At 39.9% G+C, this 22,717-nt stretch overlaps 1 protein-coding gene across 3 annotated transcripts in view; it reads left to right on the plus strand.

Annotated features, from left to right (window-relative positions):
• Positions 1-10,247: 10,247 nt before the first annotated feature.
• Positions 10,248-22,717, plus strand: part of LOC129726806 (GTPase-activating Rap/Ran-GAP domain-like protein 3) — a 193,146-nt gene continuing 180,676 nt past the window's right edge. Inside the window, exon 1 of one of the 3 annotated variants that reach the window (XM_055683926.1) lies at positions 10,248-10,718. The gene's annotated coding sequence lies outside the window, so the exon portion shown is untranslated. The remainder of the gene's footprint in view (positions 10,719-22,717) is intronic. The other 2 variants (XM_055683925.1, XM_055683927.1) reach the window with 2 other exon arrangements.

Below are 22,717 nucleotides of genomic sequence, written 5' to 3' on the forward strand. Positions count from 1 at the left end.
CCAACACTTACAGTACTTGGAAAGCTGATAACGTTGAGACCGTAGCTTGAAAAAAGTGCCACAAGTAAAAGCTCGTCGCAGGAAATAGGATATACTACGTGGAAACTTTTATCTCCATTGAAAAGACAGTATTTTTTTTTTTTAGATTGTGTTATAGCATTATGTTTCTCGAAGCGTATTCTCAGCAAGTTGATAATGAGGTGCACGAATTGAGTTGCTCCGAGGATCCTATTCGACATTTATTCAATGACTGTTTCAACTGGTGGAATAGGATACGGCCAGCAATAATGTGTGAGTGTTGTGAACGATAATTAAATTTGGCTTTTCCCACCAAAAAAGAAACTCTCCGTCTCTCTTAGAATGGGGTTTGATGTTATTGGTTTTTGCAGGTAATAGTTTATCATTTCGCGCCGAGTATTCTAAAGTTAATTAGGTTTTTCAACTAAATAAATAAGAAAAAAAGGTTTGTACAGAAATCCCCGGATAAATTTTTTCTTAACCATATAAATTTCTGAATGTTTTGTTCGTTTCTTACCAAAAGAGTGGTGATGTTACGCTCCAAAAGTGTGCTTTTTATTGAAGGCGCTTACAGCAGTGTCATACACATCAAAATGTAATTATCTTTAGCAGAGGAAATCGTTGGTTTCCGATGTAAAATTACAAATCTAATACGGCGGTAAACCATTGAACGATGTTAAAAACTCAGGCAGCGTGTATTCTGAGAATTTTTTTAATAATATTATCCTCCTGAAATTCTGACTACGGCACATAAAAACTTTCTCTGCAATAGGCAATGCTCGATCTTGTGAACACCTTGTGGCAGGCGAAACCCATATTTAAAACAATTCTAATTGAAATAAAATGAACTACCTTGCAAAAATGGAAAAAATTGAAACTTTGGTAAGTTAGAAACCAACGTCAATGTATTACTTACTTTACTTTTGCGGCAACAGATCGATTATCAATCTAGTGCGGAATTCAAAATCCAACGCCATGTCATACCACCATGTTTTATCCGCATTACTATATCCGCCGATTTGTATGCCTGGTGCACCTCATGGATTATGCTGCTACGCAAAACTTTCAATTTTCATGACCGTATGCGAAATTCCACGCTTGATGTGGAACCATTAAGGGTGGCATGTATCAAGCAAATCAGCTTAGTAGGGAAACTATGTTCGGTTATAATCCGCCTTAGCTCATTTTTCTTAACTGAATCGTACGCTGCTCTGAAGTCTATGAACAGATGGTGAGTCTACTAGGTGGATTCCCGAGATTTATCAAGAATTTGTTGCGAGAGGAATATTTAACACGTATTACAGCGTCACCATCGAAAACCACGCAGATATTCCCCAACAAAGGTTTCCTGCTTCGATAATTACTACAGTCAAGGCGGTGGAAAATGCCGTTCTTCTCAGCTGCCTCGTACGTGTTTAGCTCTTTCACTGTTTTCTCTACCTCGTTTATGGATGGTGGACCCACAGCTTGTCTATCATTGTCAGTATTTGTTCTGCTTCTTTCGTCGCCTCTATTTTCCTCACTGAAAACTTGTTTCTATCGCTTGGTCGCATCGGTAATTAGTTAGGTCCTCCTCCCAATTGTTTCACGTGACTGGGGTTGATATGTTTCGATTCCTGATTCTCGTAATCGTTTTGAGGAAGCTCCCCGCATCATTCCTGGGGAAGCAACCCTTTCGATGGAATTTTTCTCAGCTCGATATCTCCGTCCACTCTGACTCGCCACAACCGTAACCTACATGTAAACTCTGGTGCGATTTTTCTTATCTGGTACTCAGTGTTAAACCACTGCACGGGTACTCTGACGCCACTCCCAGTCGATAACCGCTGGAAGTTCAACCGTATTTTCCTCATTGTCCTAAGAATCAAAACGTTGGACAGCTAGGCTGGAGACTTGCATACCACGAGATAGTGATCCGAGTCAACGTTTGGTTTGTTGTCTCAGAGTACAGATCTGGATTTTTCTAAGGTGTGCTTTTGAATATTTCGGTGTGCAGGAAAGTATTAACTGCGCTGGAGCCAGAGTTTGTAGACTCAAGATAATAACCCACAGGGCATTGTCAGTCATAGTAGAGAGAAACCAATTACTAGTTACGAGGCGAAAAAAGTCTTCCCGCTCGACCTGCACAATTGACGATCTTAATATCATGTCCTGGGTACTTTCTGTACGTATTTTCAAGAAGATCAGATCATAGAACTCCTTCTTCTAGTCTTTGGGTTTGTCATTAGTCGGTGCATACACATTGAAACTGTTAGCCTCTTGATGTCCTTCGTATTAAATTTATCACCCCGCCAGGGCTTTCTCTCCAAATTTCGACAGGTTCTACGTGTCCCTTACCGAAGATACGCAATCTGTGTTGTATTGAAAATGTGCGCAGCGAGGTTTCACTTTCGATGCCACAAAGGCAACATGCTTCTTCATCAAGGTTACCTAGCTATTTGAGATGATTTTTACTCGAACAGTGTTCTTAGGTCTTTCTTATTGAGCCTAAGTAGCGCAAAGTGATTTGGCTCTATGAATCGTAGCGATTGTCGTAATCCGCCTAAGCGGCATCCACCAATTATGTACCGTGCTTGAGGATTTCTTACAAAGGGGAGGAGGAATGGTAAGATCAGCGTTACGTAACAAAAAATCTCTGATGAGACTCTCCAAAAACGAGCATTTTTTTTAGCAAATTCTTCTACAGCGTTACGTAATTTTTATTGGGGGGCAGGTATTGGCGTTATGTTTCGTTACATTGTGAGGATGGAGGTCCAAAAATAGTTTTTTTTTGCATTGCGTAGTTTATGGATGTCGCCTTGTGACATCCCAATTTGCTTTGAACGACGATTCGTTTTCTCCCATTCACTGAGTTCCGAATTCGAAACGCTAGGTAAGACTCCGCAAGGTTCTGGACCAACAACGTTAGCGTCTAGCTAGTGAGTCAGCTGGTCAATTCCTTTAATTTCACAGTGACCATGAATGATGGTTGGCAGAACGATAGGATGCATTCCCGCACTAGTACCTATAGAGTGGCAGAAAGAAGCATTCAGAGTTTCAAGTGCTGCTTGACTAACGTTTGCGGTGAAAAAATGGACTTTTTTTCAGATGGTGATGAAAAATAAACTAAGACAGATAATTGAGTTGGATAAAATTTCCATGGAAGGTAATCATGTTAGCTTCCTCGCAAAAAAAAATTTACGGCCTTGCGTGCGGTCTTCCTGCAGTTAACCGAAATATTCGCCATGGCGGACGAAAAAATGCATGTAGGCATGTTTTTAAGCTCTTTCTTCGTTTTTTTTTATTAATTTCTCCTCCGTTTTCGCGACAAAATTGTTGGAATAGATCTTGCGCTTCAAGTTTGCCCAAAATTCTCGATGGGACGCAGCTGGGGGACGTTGGGCGGACTCGCCTACTTCGGTACCACATCGATATTCAGCAGCTCCATCTCCTCCAACGATCGTTTCAAGTAGTGGGCCGACGCCAAATCTAGCCAGAACACCATGTCTTCGCCCTTATGGTATTTCTTGATGAACGACGCAACTTCTGGCAGGCACTTCGTACTATAAATTTCCCCGTTCACGGCCAACCCGGAGCGAAAGAAGAGCGGCTTTGGCATCCCCTTCTCGCTGATAGTCAGTCACAGCAGCACCTTCTTGGGGAACTTTGTGTGTGAAATAAATTTCACATCGGAGCTCACTTCTTCCGTGGGAGAAGCGGAATACGAAGTACCCTGCCAGTCGTTGCCATCCAGGGTGAGATAAGTCTCGTCGTCCATCACCACTGCCACGTAGCGATTCGCTGGGAAAATCGACTTGCCCATCTTATTCAACCGCTGTCGCTGCGTCATTGGCTGCCATTGACTGCCGCTTCCTGACATGTTTGTCCATGTTCTCCAGATACTTTTTCACTGTTTTACCGCATGCACCAAATTCCCGGCCAAGTGCACGCAGCGATTTAGCCACTTTTTCCTCGGTCTTCCTCTTTAGCATCCTTAGAAGCTTTTTGACGCTCAGGGTCGCAGGTCGTCCGGAACCGGGCTTTCTTTCGATACTCTGATCGTTATCCAATGGTGTCAAGATGTTTTAGATTCAGGAACGGGCATACCCGGCGTCCACAAAGTGCTGCACGATGTCCGTTTTTGACGCGGCGGGGTACCGTTCTTTAAACGCGCACACTTCTGAACGGAGTAGCTTCACTTTTTTCGCCATGTCAGTTATTGTTTGACTGATAGAGTTGTCAAATTTTTTTTGCTAACTTATGGGTTACTATGATTGATGATGCATGTAGTTTCGTCAGTGCAATTAAAGGTAAGCCCATGAAAAATTGGCAATTTTTGTCCATTTTTTTACCGCAAATTTTATCGCAGAAAATGCTAATTTCTACGTGTCGGTTATTTCTTTTAAACACGATCGGTAATTTCTTTCTAAACACTGTGCGTAATATATTTCCCCTTTGAATACTGTTGGCCAGAGTTCAATGGGGGAAATTTACTTAATTCCTGGATAAGTGAGTTCCGCTCCAATTGAATCATTTATTTTAGATCCATCTGTATGACAGCAAAGCTAGCCTTCCCGAGTTATGGGCCCACTTTGTTCGCAACTTGCTCGTTCCATCTCCAATATTCTGTAGGGGATTTCGAGGTTTGCTTTCGTTTCCTCTCAATCTTCATTGCTTTTTGTTAGAGTTATTATTTGGAAATCTTTCACACCTAAGAATAGGTGTCCTGGTAAATCTCTTTCTTTTAGATTTACCTGCTGATTAACCCTATCCCCGCGGAGAGAAATCAGTTTTCACATCGAAAAAAGACATTCAAACTCTTATTACTCAGCAACCGCATGCATAACTAGCACAAACTATATCGCATGTTGAAGATCAATCTGTTCTCTAACTGCTTGTAATATTTTCTTTTTTTAATATATCGTTAGAAATTTCAAGTGAAGTTGTTAAATTGTTTTAAAAGTTTATATGTCTGATGATGCCATATGGCATCATCTGCGAAGAATTGGGATAAGCCTGTGGGCGATATTTTCTGCTTCTAGTTGAGCCACCTGATGTAGTGAAAAAAGCTGCAGCATTGCATCTTAGGCTTTCAATGAAGTACTTTCCACAGCTCCAAAAAAATCGATGCACAAACCAAACTTTGATTGTTGCAAAACTTAGATTAAGATGATGATTTAATTGTTTTGGTCTACCAAACTAGAGTGGCGTTAATTACACTGGTCAACACTCTAAACCTCAAATTGGAAAAGATTATAGCTTTTTTAACCGTTCTTGTGAACTTTGGTGCCCAATTTTTTTCAAAGACATAAATGAGTTTTCTCAAAAACATAACGTTGCAGCGACGCAACTTAATATTTAACCCTCTAGTGCTCAGTGTCGCCTTCAAGTACGTCTGAAAATTAACTTGGGCGCTAGAGGGTTTTTTTTGTTAGGGAATAAGAATTACGTTGTCCATTGATGTGAAATTTTGTAATACAAGGGGTCGCTAGAGGGTTAATCTACCAAAAAATGAGAAACGAATTCCACTTTTTGCATATTAGCAAATAAAAATCCACTTTGTCCGGCAAAGTTGTAGCACATTTTGAAAACAACACAGCTAAAGACATCTGCCTCAATGTGAACCTATTGCGATTGCGGATGGTAACGATGGTTAACGTTACCATCCGCCATCGCAATAAGTCCATAGCAAAGAGATTTAATGTACCCCGAATCGCCCCAATTAATGTTGACGATAAACTCTAAAAAGCATCCAGACAAGGAACAAACAAGAATTATTTTCCCCTGCAGATGTCACTGATCAGTGACGAAACGTCGGACAGTAAAAAACCAGATCGTTCAACTTATTTAAGACTGCTGAGCCGAAATTATACCCAATCATTCTACAAGTCATGACACCGATTTCCAGTCATTGTTGTTCTCACACAATCAACCGATTGTTGCTATAAATTGAGGGCACAGATTGCACACTTTTTAAAATGTTGCAAAAACCATTCCTGTGTATTGTGGTGCCCCTAGCCATTTCAAAAAACACGCCAAAAGCCTCCACCCACTCCAGCGCGAACGTTAACCGTGCGCCTCCTTTCACTGTTGAATCGGTGGAGACACTAGGTTAACATTTCGACAGCGTCTAGGGAACGAGTTTAGAGGAAAATTTGGAACTAGAGCTTAAGAGTAATATTCCAGAGAAAAACTTTCTCTGGAATATTACTATTGTGCAATATGATGGAGTGTACATTTTCCTGTAATCACAAATTAGGATAACCCCTAGTTTTCGATGAAATCAAGCATCCAGCAGATAGAACTGAACTTTGTTCTACAATAATGTAGTCCCGTCAATTTTGCACAACTTTGTAGAAGAAAGTCCTTTCGTTATTCCAAAATAATTTACTACTTACTATTTTACTATGTCACTTACAATTCATGACGGCAAAATTTGTTTATTGTCACCTTATTATGATTTATGATTTAAAAAGTAACTCTAAATTGGTTGTTTTAAAGGATAGAAAAAACGTCTTAACAAAGGAACATTGCAGAACAATCTTCAAATCTATCTACAAAGATACGAAAGTTAGAAATCTGATTCAATAAAAAAAATTTTTGGTCACCCCGATTTAAAATACCATAAAAATAAACGCTTCATCATTTGTAACAACTTTGCAGAAGAAGTTTCTCTCTAAAATATTGCTATCAAGCTCTAGTTTCGAATTTCCCCCTAAGCTCGTTCTCTAGGGCACTGTGCAATGGTTATTTGGCGTCTCCATCAATCCAACAGTGAAAGGTGGCGCACGATTAACGTTCGCGTTAAAGAAGGTGGGAGTTTTTGACGTGTTTTTGAAATGGCTAGGGCCATCAAAATTTACATATAGCTTTTCCTTTTTCTTCTAGTTTGAGCTTTAGGGACATACCTTTGTTGACCAATGTTCTTATCCATTTTAAAGAAGTTGCAATTAGGCCGTTACAAATTTTATTTCCATTTTATGTCATCCACCCCCCCCCCTTCAAAAATCTTGAATATTGGAAGGGGAAGAAAAAAAGCTCAAACCGTTTTGTTCATTTTATTGGTTTTCCGACAGCATAAATGCTTTATTTAGCAACGAACAAGTTCAGTGACAGCGAGAGTGTCGTCATTATATAACAATAATAATGATAGAGTGTTATTTTTCAATATTAATTTGAGTGCAAGTTACAAACGTCATAACTTAGTTACAAACTTTGATCAAAGGTATTTCTTTTTTTCTAAGGTCTTTTTTTTTAAGGTACAAAAAGAATTTATATATTTCAGCTTTATTTGATTAATTCACCTAAAAGTGATAAACGAGTTTTAGTTTCTTTTCTTTCATTTATGCCTATAAAAATTTCAGTAAAATGTCACATACGTTTAGAGAAAGCAACTTTGTTGAACACAATTTTTTAATCTTCTTTGATGTTATTGAATATAACAAAACACAAATTTCACTAAAGGATTTCTTTAGTTATTGTAGATTTTTATTGAAATTAGACACTTATTAACAGATATCAACAAAGAGAGACAAATGCTTATGCCTGGATTGAATGACGTTTGATTAATACTTTGCAATAGAAATGGTTTTGTCTGCGAAAATTTGCAGTTTTTGTAGCCACCACTGTTTGTGAGCAAGTGCATTATTTTAATGAAAATCTTCAATAACTGAAGAAACAGCAGAGATAAAAATAAACTTTTTTAGTAAATTTGTGTGTTTTTTTTCGTTCGACAATAGTTTTGAACATTCCTACTATAAAGATACATTGAAAAAAAAATGATTTTACGAGACACTATTTAGAAAACTTCACAGAAGTCCATATAGCAAGCAGGCAGAACTATGATGTCTTCCGCAAAGTTGTTTCTTATAAAATGTGCTATAACTCTACCGAACAAAGTGGGTGTATCACTAAATTACAACTTTTAGAAAATGAAAATTAATTAATGAAACAATTTTGTTGAAGATACTAAAGCACTAAAATCATTTTTAAGGGTCATAATAATTTCGATCGCGTTTCTGCAGCTTTGGAACTAGTGTGCGTCGTCATTAAAACTAATATTTTCAAAGCCTTCCTCTGTTTGGCTTCAAAGAATGTCATCGTAACTAATGACCGCAACAAAAGCAATAAAATTCCGCCTTGAGGGCGTCATTCAATGGTTTTCTGGACATGTATATGCCACCGAGTTGAGCAGCTATTTCGCAACTTCTCAGCATAACATAACTAGTTCCTGTCTATGCCGTACCTTTCCATGGCTATTCGCATTGTGTTGTGAGATGCATTATCAAATGCTATTTCGATATCAAGAAAAGATGCCAAGAAAATTTCCTTGGTCTGCTGAATGGGTTGTTTTAGTTTTCTCACTAATATGTATAACACGTAAGTGGTTGACTTCCTATTTTTTTTAAGTCAATTTGAAATTTATTCAACTTAATTACTTAATTAAATAAAATTATTTCAGTTAGTTTTTTCGCATAATTCAAACAAAAATGAATGTTGAACTAATTGGCCTGAAGGCTTATGGAAGTGTCTTATCCCACCTTTTGGTATGAGAATAACTATACACGCCAAAGTTCAAGCCTTGTGTCCTCTCAAAACGCACAACAATTGCTCTGACTTCGCACAAAAAATGTGTAAAATGCATTACGAACAATTGAATAACACAGTGCAACAAAAATTGACTTTTTTTCAGCCTTGGCTTCTATATATAATTTTTTTGTGTGTTTTTAGGCAAAACTTAATTTCCCCGAGTTTGAACATATTTTAACATTTTACGTAGATCAGACATCGACCATTTGAATTCTGAGAGTTTTTTACTCAAAATAAGATATAATTTGACTACCACTTTAAGATATTAGCGAATCACCATCAATGCTCAGAAATAATCGTTATTATCCTGCTTTGTGAAACTAAAACTATGTCAAAACCGGTTTCGTAGAATCACCGTTTTGAGCTCAGTTTTTGTCCGATTTAAGATCTGTTTTTTTTTTTAAAGATGGATAAAAAGATGCTGATATGTGGACAAACTCTTGGAATTTTGATGTTTGGTCTTTAAACAAAATGGCGTCGAGAAAACATCAAAAATTGTCGGTTTCTCAAAAATTCAAAATGGCGCCCATGTTGCCCCTTAAATTGAAATATGTTCAAACTCCGGGAAATTTATTTTCGCATCGAACTTCATCAAAAAATCATACATAGGAGCCAAGGCAAAAAAATTGTTGCACTGTATAATGAATACAATGATAGAGATCGAATTCAGGATATGTATCATACGCACAAAAATCATGATGTTTCGATGAACTTCGGTTTGGGGCGAACGAACAGTTTTAGGGTGCTGGAAAAATGCTACTCCGACAAAGAATACTGTATTTTTTTTAATTTAACTATTGTGAATTCAACTTCACCAAATGACACACTGTTGAGAGTATAAATATAATTGAACTGAAACTGAGCTGAAGAGAATTTTATATTTTGACTTTTCGCTGAAAAAGGTGGCATACTATTTTAATTATGCTTGAAAAGTATGGACAACTAAGCTACAACTAGACAGATATTTACGTTGATTATAGTTCATTATAGACCGTCTGACTGTATGGAAATAAGTACTTATGTTAGTAAATAGAGATACAGTTTTATTGCATTCCTATAAAAGAAGACTTTTTTCAGAGGAAAACTGATTCAATTGTAGCATAGAATAGAACCAATTAGAGCTTTTGTTTATCCTTGAAATCTGATTTTCTAAGCAATCTTATTTTGAAGCTTTCGAAAACATCGACTGTCGGAAAGTTACCGACTCTAAGGACAAAGATGCCAGATAATAATTTGTCTGTGCTTTGATATATTAATTTAATTGTCTATGTATAACTAAATATCTGGCAACCTTTCTGCCAGTTCACTACTTCGATACGATTGCTGGATTCTATGATCATGCGCTGTAACCGGATTCTGTACAGATGCTAATCGAAGAGCTTTTACGCATTATTGAAGCTCGTTCACCACGTGCGCCGAAAGGCTCCGATGTCTTTGTTGACATTGTAAGAACCACCAACTCGGACTATACGATCCGAATGAACTGTGACTGTGTTCGCGTCACGTTAGCGCCAAACCGGACTGATGAATGAATTTTCCTCAAAAAAAAAAGCTAAAAAAATACGCGTACATACACCACCGATCAAAAGGGAAAGCGAGCAGCAGTCAATTTTCGTCTGTTCGTTCAGTTTGGTGGAAAAACTGTCTTAGTTCGACTCGAGCTTTCGTCCGGTACGGTTGTGACATTTCGCACGAGTGGTCGCGGTTACCGGGTTAGAGATTTGCCGTCCGAGCCAATGGATATTTCATTTACATTCTCCTGAAGAAGTGGAAAACCGTTCTTGGACCCAGCAACTGGTGTGGGTGGCCGCTCGACCGCTTTGCAGCACGTTTCGAAACTGCACACGGAACTCCCTGTGACACGCGGACACGCTATGGCTGATTTAGTGTGAAAGTGATTTTGTTGTGCTCCGCTGTTCGTGGGTGTGCTGCGGCTGTCACGATGGGGTCTCTATTATCATCTAATTAGGATCAGTGTTACCGAAAGGGGCAAATCGTTCGGCTGTATCATCAAATTTCGTGTTTGTTTATGCGGTTGGTGGAATAAGCGATGATGCGCTTAGTGGTGAAATTTTGTTATATATTTAGTTATGATTTTTTTACTGGCTTGGGCGTTGAATACCTCGTGGATGGTTTGTAGGCTTTCTGACTTATGAACAATTAAGATCGAAAGTATCGATTAGATGAGCGGTGATATATTCATATTTCCCGACTATTCATTTTACACAAAAATTTCTCTACATGAAATAATCGAGACTCATTAATGAAGCTTATACAAAGGTTAATATCAGAGTGTCACGTTCCATATCTGTTGATGAGAGCAAGCAATCTGTGCTATTTTTATCGCTGGTAAATATTCAGCACGCAAAGTTGTAGGTTTACTGCGGTCAGCAAATGTGAGCCTCATTATTTCGGCGGTTTATTAGAGCTTCGTGAAAATAAGAACTTATTGTGAATCATAATGGGAATTTTGAATGTTTAGAAAAAGACACACATAGGCTGTAAAACCGCTCTTCTATAACTCAAAACATTCGAGTATTATGTCTGTTCCAAATTAAACCTTAATGCACAGGTGCTGAGTGGGATTATCACGATAAATAACAAATGAAAATCCTAAAATAGTTTATTTTCGAAACGCAATTAACTTTTTTTCCTTTATTGGCTCCAGTCAGAAAAACATTGCGGCGTCAATTAATTTATTTATCACGAGCTGTGGTACTGTTTTCGACTGGTTTATCGTCGAAACCACCACGGCCACAGCATTCTGTGCCGAACACGCATCATTATCGGACGTGTTTGGTGATCGCTCCGATAAAATATAAAACAAAAGACGTTCGAACAAGTGTTGGCATTGTTTGCCTGGTCGAGTGAAATAAATCCGGGTTCAAGGTCGCGCCTTTGTGCAACCGTTTCGCATCGTGACTGCCAGCTGGTGCGTAAGCCGATTTGGCTGCTGGCTGAATTGTGCTACAGCAGTGGACGAGACACAAAAGAGGAAAAAGAAGAAGCCATTAGTTGACAGTGAGTTGTATCGCTGTGTGGAGTGATCTCACACCTGGCTCGCTGCTGGTGGCTATTTGGTGCTGCTGTATTGGTGCTGCTGGCTGTAACGGCTGCAACTTCGAACGATCGGACAACCAACCTTACTGGAAGGGAGAAGTAAAAAGGTACGTGCTCTTGTCGGCGCTAGTGCGCTAGACTTAGCGGGATGGATGTAGATCCCTCGCCTCCCGCGCCACCATCCCCGAACCCCTCTGACCCTGACCCTTCTGTTACCCCCTCCCCTGTTCATTCTTCAGTCCCCCCTCGCCCCAGGCTTTACCCAGACGGAGCCCAGGACAGCTATACTGTCTATTTTCGGCCAAAGGCGGGACCGAAATCGAAACAGTTGAACCTCTTGCAGATTTCTAAAGACCTGACGAAGGAGTACAAGGGCGTGACCGAAATTTCCAAGGTCCGGCCTAACAAGCTCCGTGTCGTGGTCAGTAACCTGAAAGAGGCCAACGATATAGCTTGCTCTGAGCTCTTCACACGCGAGTATCGCGTTTACATACCCGCACGAGACGTGGAGATCGACGGTGTCATAACCGATTCGAGTCTGTCCGTCGAGTGTATACTGAAAAGTGCCAATGGGTGCTTTAAGAACAAAACCTGTCCCGATGTAAAGGTGCAGTCGAGCGCAAGCAATTGCGGTCAGCATCGATCATCGGTGGCAAAACAGTATACACTCCGTCAGACTCGTTTCGAGTTACGTTCGCCGGGCCAGCACTACCAAGCCACGTCTCGATCCACCGGGTTCGTCTCCCTGTGCGATTGTTTGTGCCTCGCGTCATGAACTGCCTGAATTGTAAGCAGTTAGGCCACACCGCCGCCTACCACTGCAATAAGGCACGTTGCGGCAAGTGTGGGGAGAATCATGCGGATGATTCCTGCAGTAAAAATGCTGAAAAATGCATTCACTGTGGGGAGAGTCAGCATGAGCTCTCGACATGTGCGGTGTACATGCAGCGCAGGGATAAAATAAAGAGGTCTCTCAAAGAGCGTTCGAAGCGTTCTTACGCTGAGATGCTGAGGAAGACCGTTACCACTTCTCCCATTACATCAAACCCTTATGATCTGTTGTCCTCTGATGAAACCGATTCTGACGATTCACCAGCGGGAACATCTTACGCCAATCCTGGGGAGTCTAGAAAGAGGAAAAATATTTCCTCTCCTAAACTTCCCAGAAAAGGTCCTAAGATTTCTCAAAGTGAAATGAAAGTTACAAGCAAACCAAACAGTGCTGCGGAAAAACCGAAGCAAACTCCTCTTGGGCTTGCAAATTTAAAGTCCCAGAAGGAGTTCCCAGCACTGCCAGGAACATCTTAAACCCCAGTTGTTCCTTTTGCACTCCCAGTTGATGAAACAAACTCTGGATTAGTGAAATTTTCTGACATTGTGGACTGGATTTTTGAAACTTTCAATGTACCCGATCCAATTAAAATTTTTCTTACAGCATTCCTCCCGACAGTTAGATCATTTTTGAAGCAGTCGACTGCCCAATGGCCCCTCCTTGCAGCGATTGTATCCTTCGATGCCTAATTCAACTGCGTATATGAAGGATTCTATCTCTGTCTTACAGTGGAATTGTAGAAGTATTTTACCAAAAATTGATTCGTTTAAAGTTTTGATAAATAAAAACAAATGCGATGCATTTTCCCTTTGTGAAACTTGGCTTACTTCATATATTGATCTCAACTTCCATGATTTTAATATTATTCGCCTTGATCGAGACACCCCATATGGAGGAGTACTTTTAGGGATTAAAAAGTGCTATTCTTTCTATCGTATTAACCTCCCCTCGATTCCAGGCATCGAAGTTGTCGCATGTCAAATGACAATACAAGGTAAAGAGCCCAAGTAACACACGTTGGTATAGAATAGTTGACGTTACCTATTCCATGACATCTCTATCACCAGAAAAGCGCAAAACATGAAGGCTAATAGAACAAGTACCGATAACTGCATGAAAGCGAGTAAACTTGATAGAATTAAGTGGCAAAATACATCTCGAGTACTAATACGGCAATGCGCAAATCTGTTGCTATGACAACTGTTAACCAGCGCATGCGAAAAAATGTGTTGTGTCTGCGCAGTGCAACTAGATCGACTAAAGCCTTTATCAGTGGCAGTTTTAATTGATTATAAATTGATGACAAAAAATAATATTCAACCTTTCAAAAAGAGTTGATTCTTTGGCTTGAATATTGAAATTGTTTTCGCATAGTTTCAACGTTATCTGGATATAAAATCTAACAAAACTAGAAAACGTGTTAGATATGCAATAACAAAAAACTGAAGTGATATTGGTTACACTGCAAGCGTTTTGTTTATCTTTTGATGGCGCGTTTTGACCCGCTTCATATAAATATAGAAATCGTTCATATAGTTTAAATATTAATTTGATCAAATATTTTTAAGTTGAGTGTTAAATGCAACGACTGTTGTACTAAGAAAAAGCATTTTACAGGTACGTAATGTTGTTATTAGATGGTGTAATGTCTTACGAAAAGACCAAGTGATAGTGATTGTTATTCTTGAACTCATGTTATTAAAAACATCTCCAAAACCAGAAAAAATGAGCTTGTTCTTGAAATACGGTTGTATTACTGATGAAAAACAACCTCAAACACATTATAATAACACAAGTTTTTAATTTCGCTTGTAGTACACTTATATGACTACTTTCGTTGTTACATATTTTCTAACATGTTTTGTGTGTTACTTGGGAGCTTTGTATTGCCTCAATATATATTCCTCCCAGAGCACAGGTTGGGCAACGGCTGCTCTTTGTTTTAATAGAACTTCTTCCCTCGCCACGTTTGATTTTGGGAGACTTCAACTCTCATGGCGTGGCTTGGGGTTCCCCTTACAATGATAACCGCTCCTCTTTAATCTATAACCTTTGCGATGACTTCGACATGACTATTTTAAACAACGGCGAAATGACACGTATCCCGAAACCTCCAGCGCGCCCAAGCGCTTTGGATCTATCCTTATGTTCGACGTCGCTACGGTTGGATTGCACATGGAAGGTAATCTTCGATCCTCACGGTAGCGACCATTTGCCTATTCTTATTTCAACTAATAACGGGTCAACTCGCATGCGACCAGTTGACATTCCGTATGACCTCACACGGAATGTCGATTGGAAGTTATACGAGGAAATGGTTTCAAAAGCGGTCGATTCGATTCAACATCATCCACCACTTGAAAAATACAACCTCCTCGCGGGCTTGATTCTCGACGCCGCGTTGCAAGCCCAAACGAAGAAATATCCCGGCGTAACGATTAAAGAACGGCCTCCCACTCCGTGGTGGGACCAAGAGTGCTCCGATGTCTACACGCAAAGATCCGACGCGTTTTTGGCCTACCAGAAGGGAGGTATACCTGGCGACTATTTACGGTATTCGGAGCTTGATACCAAGCTTAAAAGCCTGGCTAAAGCAAAGAAACGCGGATATTGGCGTCGGTTCGTGAACGAGACGTCGAGGAAGATATCGATTAGCACTCTTTGGAACACATCCCGAAGAATGCGGAATCGCGTAACGGTCAACGAAAGCGAGGAGTCTTCAAGTCGGTGGATATTTGACTTTGCCAGGAAAGTATGTCCGGACTCTGTTCCTGCGCAAAACTTTGTTCGCGATGCGTCTCCGGGCCACGACGCGATAGAATCACCTTTTACGATGGCAGAATTTTCAGTTGCCCTCCTGTCCTATAACAATAACGCGCCTGGGTTAGATAGAATCAAATTCAACTTGTTGAAGAATCTACCCGGCAATGCCAAGAGGCGCTTGTTGAACTTGTTCAATAAGTTCCTGGAGCAAAACATTGTACCGCAGGATTGGAGGCAAGTGAAGGTGATCGCCATCCAAAAACCAGGGAAACCAGCTTCTGTTCATAACTCTTATAGGCCGATTGCAATGCTATCCTGTATCCGGAAATTGATGGAAGAAATGATACTCCGTCGTTTAGATCACTGGGTGAATCAAATGGTCTTCTATCAGATACTCAATTTGGCTTCCGCCGTGCCAAAGGGACGAATGATTGTCTTGCGTTGCTTTCAACAGATATTCAGCTTGCGTATGCTCGCAAAGAACAAATGACGTCTGCGTTCTTGGACATTAAGGGGGCTTTTGATTCCTTTTTTTTTGACATTCTTTCGGGCAAACTTCACCGACAAGGATTTTCTCCAATTTTAAACAATTTTTTGCACAATTTGTAGTCCGAAAAGCACATGCATTTTACGCACGGCGATTTGGCAACTTTTCGCATTAGCTACATGGGTCTTCCCCAGGGCTTATGTTTGAGCCCCCTTCTTTACAACTTTTATGTAAATGACATCGACGAATGTCTGGCAAATTTATGCACGATAAGACAACTTGCAGACGACAGTGTAATCTCTGTTACAGGAGCTAAAGCTGCCAATTTGCAAGGACCATTGCAAGATACCTTGGACAATTTGTCTGCTTGGGCTTTACAGCTAGGTATCGAATTCTCATCCCCATACGTACTACCTTTGAAAAACCGCTTCTTGAGCCTGTCTTCTCGTATTCTAATCAAATGTGAGGTCTTGAACCGTCCCGTGATTGAAAATTTTGAAAGGTTTAACGAACTTAATTCTCAAACCAGTTTTATGACATTGTATTTCAATCACATGTCCCAAAATATTAACCCTTCTTCGAATATTCCAAATTGTGTCGACTTATCAAATACTTCTGATTCTACTGTGTTTTTCGATACATCCATGATAGAAGAAACTCGTGGAATCCCGGATCATTTACGCGTGCAGCAGATCCCCAAAATTTTTTCCAATAAATATCGAAACATCAACTGCAACAATATGTTCTACACTGACGGATCACTTCTTGATGGGTCCACTGGCTTCGGTATTTTCAATAACAATTTAACCGTCTCCCATAAGCTCGATAATCCTGCTTCTGTTTACGTCGCAGAATTAGCTGCAATTCAGTACACCCTAGAGATTGTCGAAAAAATGCCCACGGACCATTATTTCATCTTTACGGACAGTCTCAGTTCCATTGAGGCTCTCCGATCGATGAAAGATGTTAAGCACTCTCCGTATTTCCTGGGGAAAATACGGGAACATCTGAGTGCTTTATCCGAAAAATCGTTTCAGATTCCCTTAGCGTGGGTCCCTTCTCACTGCTCGATACCGGGCAATGAGAAAGCGGACTCTTTGGCTAAGGTGGGCGCAACAAACGGTGATATTTATGAAAGACCAACTGCCTTTAATGAATTTTTCGCACTTGTACGTCAGAATACGATCATCAGTTGGCAAAATGCTTGGACCAGAGGGGAATTGGGAAGGTGGTTACATTCTATAATCCCCAAAGTATCGACGAACCCGTGGTTCAAGGGGTTGGATGTAGGTCGGGACTTCATTTGCGTGATGTCCCGGCTTATGTCCAATCACTATAGATTTGACGCGCATCTCCGTCGTGTTGGGCTCGGGGAAAGTGGTATCTGTGCCTGTGGTGAGGGTTATCACGACATAGAGCATGTGGTTTGGTCATGCCCTGTACACCGTGACGCCAGGTCTAAATTAATAGCTTCCCTGCAGGCCGAAGGTAGGCAGCCGGCTGTTCCTGTTCGTGATGTCTTGGCGAGCCGTGACCTATCCTACATGTCCCTTATATACGTTTTCCTGAAATCCATCCACGCCCCAGTTTAATCCTATTCCCTTCCGCCTACATCCAACCAAACGACAAGAACACGTTAAGACCCCGGATCCGGAAACAGCAACTAGACCCGCACGATACTCTCAGGTCCCGAGGGAGACAACCTAATATGCCAGTCCGTAATAGCTTGGCCCAGCAGCGGAACATATTCAATATGCTGCTTACCTATGGCGATGGAAAACCATCAAACAACAAATCAGTGCTTTTAATGCAAAACATTCTAGCTTTAAGTTAGATTTAGTTTCAGCTCGTAGCCGGCAGCGAGGATAAAAAATTTGCTTTTAGATATTAAGATACTTTAGAAAGTAAGCTACCAGATATAATTGGCGCCGTGAAACATTAAATTGTATTTGTGCCGTGTCGAATAAATTATAGATGAAGAAAAAAAAACCACGGCCACGGTTTGCAAATGAACTTTTTTTTTGTCGGGATTTGTCAACCGTGATATTGACTTTCCTCACACATCATGATCGTCGACTGGCTAACAATATGCAGCGAAACGAGTATTTATTAGATGGAAAGGTACTGAGGAGAACCGTTTTTCAAAAATACAAAAAAGAAAACAAATATTTTTCCATTTATAAACCTTTTTCGTCATAATGATTGACATATTTTTCCATTTTCGCTCTGTCAGGTATCTCGAAAACATGTTTTGAGTGATGAAATACTTTTTTTCCAATGGATGCTCATTAGGGTGGGGAATCGTTATATGGAAAAAGCGAAATTTGATAGCAGAAAGCCAGAACCGAGTTTTTTTTTGTTCTGTTTGGGGCCCCAAACAATCCTGAATTTATTGCAAGTCGATTGGTTTTGTCTCCGCTTGGCGCATTGCATTTTAAATTTATATGGAGATTTGTATGGAAAAACCAACTTTTTTGCATTTTCCATTCTAAAGGGCTCAAAATGGCCCAAACCACAGCTTTTATGACTTCAATTGGTAGGTTTTTTGATGCCTAACAAATTGGCCGAAGACACTAAAGAGCTAGGGTGAGCCAAAAAAATACTAGAGCTGTTCAAAGTTGAGTATGTCGAAATTTATGTTGCAAACCTTTTTTTCTGCCAACACTTCCAGTGTACCGGTGTCAGTCAGATTTCCATCAGAAGTTATCACTGAAACACGTTGTAGATTATATCTACGCCTAGAATATTGACCTAAATTTGTTTACTTGAACCAGCTGAGTGTATAAACTCGTTACGACAGGTTACTTCTGATGGAAATCCTACTGACGCCGGTACATTGCTAATGTTGGCAGAAAAGAAGATTTTCTGCATTTAAATCGACATACTCAACTTTGAACAGCTATAGCTCTTCTTAGGGACATCCTAGCTCTTTTGTGTCTTCTACAAAGTTGTTAGGCATCTAAGATACTATACTTTAACATAATGTAGTGCATTATTAGAGCATTATTGAGCTCTCCAGAAAGGTAATTGCACAAAAGTAGGTTTTCCCATATAAATTTTCATACAAATTTGAAATGCAATGCGCCAAGCGGAGACAAGGCCAATCGACTTCAGGTAAGTTTAGGGTTGTTTGGGATCCCAAAAGGAACCAAAAAAAACTTGGTTCTGGAAAATCGATCATTTTTCCCCACCCTAATGCTCATGCAATTTCGTATTGACGCTTGGCATACTTTTATTATTAATTTTTAATCTCTTATGACAATTGTTCAAGCTCTTGCAGACCTTAGCTTACTTGTGAGCACGAAAACGGACGGAGGTTCAGTGAATAATAATGGTAATGGAAACCATATCTATTCAAAATAACAATACACAATCGTTCTACTCTGGATATGTCTCTTACGCATAACAGTTCTTAACCTAGAACACAATAACATTTTTGAGGCCTGCCATCATCTTTTCCGAATTGCATCATCGCTTAACCGCAACAACATGTGCCTGCGGTAACACGCACATTGGAAACGTACTATTGAGAGCAGAAAACCGCATGCCTTCACACAGCGGATAACATACTGTTGTACAGTGTCTAGTTTGTTTCCAATCTCAGAAGCCGCCTCAAAACGCCTAAAGTATTCATGTAATTTATTAGCCTATAAGTTAAGTTAAAGTTTAACGATTAGTTTAATTGTTAAACATTTATTTCCGCTTACTTTTAGCCTAGATTTGTTAAATCTAGGATCACAGTGAGCAGGGAAATAACACCACAAGGACACAAACATTTGACTTGTAGAATTAGTAAAAAGTTTATGTCAATAATCAAAAGTTTTCATTAGTTTTCCGCACATGTTGTATATTTATTCCACATTTAATTTACCTAAAGTGAAATGAATCCATTCAACATCCTGATGAGAATATCAAAGTTGATCTTATTTGAACCAATAAATAAGTAATAATTTTCTTGAAAAAAGTTACGGGAATATGAAAAACAAATTCTTTTGAAGGTTAAATTTGAGAGCATTTTTGAAATTTCTACAGCTGACGAATTCTTCTGGCGAAAGGGCGCCACGAAACATATTTGAACATCTCACTATTTAAGGTTGTGTGTAGTAATAACTGCCAGTAAAGCGAATGATAACAGAAACAAGACGGCTGCATAAATTTATTTACGAGTGTATTTCGTGTAAAGTTTATCCATAACCTTTCTTTTAAAGTAGTCCAATTACAACCTTTCTCCCTTTTCTTTTATTGTCAGTCGCAATGGTTGTTGAAATGTGTTACAGCCGGGGCGCATGATATCCTAAGGCAGCGGTTCTCAACCTTTTTTTTGCTCGCGTACCCCTTGGCGATATTTTTCATATCGATTGTACCCCCTGGCCTGTAATGTTTTCGCAGAGTGGGAGAGAGTAGTGGTAGATCATATTGTGGTAGTCTTGTTTAGGTTTAAAATTGGTTTGTTTGATTGCTACAATCATGTTTTAAGAGCAAGATTGAAAAACAAATGAAGTATTTTAAAGAAAAATTGCTTTGTCCGCCATTACTGATTTTTCTTTCACGTACCCCCTGAAGGCTTTCGAGTACCCCCAGGGGTACGCGTACCCCAGGTTGAGAACCGCTGTCCTAAGGCATTTAATCCCAAATCTTCCCCAAACGTTGCTTTAAATTATCCACAGTCAACCCTTTGGTACTCCCTGGTTTACCTAGCATGTAATCCTATGCATGGAAGTCGAGAGAATTCAAATCAGGCGAAAAGGGAGGCCACTCTTTCGAAGAAATAAATACCGAAAATTTGTCCTCACACAAAGCCTATGCCGGGTAAGACGATGCAGAATATTGTGGAAAGCAATATGCTATATTTTTGTAGTACTTTTTGACGACAAGAAACAAATGGTTCTCCAAAACTTTTGATGTGATGCATAGTGTTTATTTTAACGCCGAACTCAATAAACAGATATGAAACTTTCAATTTTTTGGAGAAACATCGCCATATCCAACACAAGTTGCCACTTCGAATGCTTCCAGGGTCACTACACAATTTCGGTCCCCGTGGTTCTGTGGTTAGCGTTGTCGGTCGACTAGCTCTCCCACACACGATTGTGATGTCCGGTTCGATTCCCGATCAGGTCGAGGATCTTTTCGAGCTGGAAGTTTTCTCGACTCAGCACTGGGGCACGGTGTACCATTGTACTGATCCTACAACATGCAAAATGTGCCAAAAATAATATCGATAACGAATTCTCTCAACTAATCTAGTTGATCGAGACCGCTATTAGCCCTCCAAGCTGGCGTGCGATATTGTTGTACACAATTTCCAAAGAGTTATTTTATCAGTCCAGCGGAATCCTTTAGTGCTAAAGCTATCTAATTTGGATGAAAATTGCAAGAGTTACTAGAATTTCAATTTCTGGGTACCCGGGTACATTATCGTGATATGATGAAAAACCAAAAACACCTACTTCACTTACATTTATGGCGACAAATCTTGGAGATTCTATGCTGAAACTAGAATACGCCTTCATAAAACTCGGTTTCGGTTTGTTCCTTTCCTGTCGCCCCTTATTATCGCTGCTCGGGCATCCTCGTCGACAACACACATTCAACGCGTGCATGGAATGCCTTGGAGGCTTGGTCTCTACTCGGGTCTTTGCTGAATATTATTGTTCACTGCTACCTGCAGTGTTGCATCAGCTTGACAATATCAACGTGTTCATAAACTTCGTACAACTCGTGATTAATGCATCTGCGTTACACTCCACTATATAGTTTGCTCGAAGACCTCAAGTGCTCACCGATTGGCCTCCTTCCACGTCCATGATTCATCAGCATCTTGTAAAGCGCAAATTTTGTGGAGTTCTGTAGGTTGTGGCTCCTATGTTGGTTGCGCAATCCGTAATAAGCCCTTGTTGCTGCCACAATCCGTCTCTTTACCTCGCGGCTTCTTTCGTTATCACACGTTACGAGTGTACCAAATTCATCAACTAATTTTTAAAGTATCCCCCTGCATCATAACTGTAGCACCAACGTCAGTAGGATTTTCAGGCTCTCTGCCACCTATCAAGTATTTCCTTTTGGCAGTGTTTATGTTAAGTCCAATTCTCACAGCTTTCCTTTTGAGAGCCGTAAAGGCTTCGTAAGTTCATGAGCCCGTCCCTTTGTTTCAGACCATCAAACGTCCTGACGCTTGATGTGAAACCGTCACAACTCAGCTTAACCATGTTCAGGCATAATCTGCCACAACTCGATGCATTTCACTGAGTCGTACTTCGTCTTGAAATCTATAAACAGATGATGTGTCTGCAAGTTGTGTTCTCGAAACTTATCAAAACTGTATCAAGGTGAACATCTGATCCACTGTAGTTCGTCCCGCTAGAAAACCGCACTAATATTTAGCTTTAAAAGCTTCCTCGGCTTCAGCCTATGAACCAGGGTACAGGAAAGAATTTTATGAGCCGAATTGGGAAGGCTGTGTCTGGATACTTGCTATAGCCGAGTCTGTGTCCCTTCCAATAGATAGAGAATGTGAGTCCTTCCAACCAGTCCGTACCCAAGCAGCACTTGCAACATGTTTTCAAAAGAGACTACTCAATATTTGTTGTTTTAAAACCTTTTCAACGGTGCAAGAAACTTTTCCGGTTACCCGAAAGAAATTTCGAAGAATTGAGCAACATTTTGTTATTTACGTGTATCATTCTCGTAACTGAACACTAGAAATTGCTCAATAGTTTTCTGCAATCTATTCCCAACTGCATATTTCATGATGCTTCTAAATAACGATAATGTCACATGATGTTGCATATTGTTGTTTCACAAATGTTTTCTTCTACGGAAAGCAAACTAGTGATGAAAATGTATAGCAACATCTTGTTAAACCATATATTCGCTAAAATTACCAAATTTTTTTTTGCAAAAATTTACTCTCTGGGACTTAGTCGTTTTTTCAATTGTGGAAGGCGGAGTTAAAAATGTTTAGAATTTATCTTTTGAAATTAATCACT

The sequence above is a fragment of the Wyeomyia smithii genome, chromosome 3, assembly GCF_029784165.1.
Source record: "Wyeomyia smithii strain HCP4-BCI-WySm-NY-G18 chromosome 3, ASM2978416v1, whole genome shotgun sequence".
Classification (NCBI taxonomy): Eukaryota; Metazoa; Arthropoda; class Insecta; order Diptera; family Culicidae; genus Wyeomyia; species Wyeomyia smithii.